The sequence below is a fragment of the Octopus bimaculoides genome, chromosome 6, assembly GCF_001194135.2.
Source record: "Octopus bimaculoides isolate UCB-OBI-ISO-001 chromosome 6, ASM119413v2, whole genome shotgun sequence".
Lineage (NCBI taxonomy): Eukaryota > Metazoa > Mollusca > Cephalopoda > Octopoda > Octopodidae > Octopus > Octopus bimaculoides.
The window spans coordinates 106,865,246-106,866,185 of record NC_068986.1 but is presented as its reverse complement, the minus strand read 5'-3'; the positions used below and the strand labels follow the sequence as shown (position 1 = coordinate 106,866,185).

Below are 940 nucleotides of genomic sequence, written 5' to 3'. Positions count from 1 at the left end.
ATAAGAAGGGATGACCTCTAAGTGGACATCTGATATGCTAGAAAAAATCACCTACGATCTAACCACGAAGAAAAGAATGTTCTCCAGACAAAATTCAGCAAACACTAGAACATAAGAAGCCGTCGTATAAAACTTAGAGCAAGAGAGGCATCCAGAAATGTATTTTTTGTACATTAAACAATGAATATACTACCAGCAAATTATGCGATACATCTTCGTATATTTTAAATTCAGAGTTCCATTTATTATCAATGAAAAAATATATAAAAGTAGTCAATTTATCATTAATGATAAGTGATGGCTCTTTTTGAAATCAGGGAAAGGAAATACTACGGATGTAAATGGAAAAGGAAAGGCTGTTGCAGTGTGAAAGTTGTAATGGATAGCAATTAGAGGCCGCAGTTGTAGGAAGCAGAAACACAAAGCTGCAGTCAATAATAAGGGCTCCGTCTCTCTCCCTCTCTCTTCCTCTCACACCCTCTCATTCCTTCGCTCACTTACTCTCTCTTTCTTTTTGTCTATCGCCGCATCATGATTCCTCAATTTTCTATCGTGAGGAAATTCTAGGATTAAAAATAAAACAATTCTCAATGATTGATTGCCTCACATTAATTTTATTTTTGCGTATATACACTTGAGTGGAGGCGCAATGGCCCAGTGGTTAGGGCAACGAACTCGCTGTCATAGGATAGCGGTTTCGATTCCCAGACCGGGCGTCGTGAGTGTTTATTGAGCGAAAACACCTAAAGTTCCACGATGCTCCGGCAGGGGATGGTGGCTAACTCTGCTGTACTGTTCCACCACAACTTTCTCTCACTCTTACTTCCTGTTTCTGTTGTGCCTGTAATTCAAAGGCTCAGCCTTGTCACACTGTGTCACGCTGAATATCCCCGAGAACTACGTTAAGGGTACACGTGTCTGTGGAATGCTCAGCCACTTG

The 940-nt window shown here is 40.5% G+C and overlaps 1 protein-coding gene across 4 annotated transcripts in view; it reads right to left on the bottom strand.

The window, feature by feature from the left end:
* The window catches only part of LOC106872057 (uncharacterized), a 50,642-nt gene that overhangs the window by 939 nt on the left and 48,763 nt on the right, over positions 1-940 (bottom strand). The window lies entirely within an intron of this gene.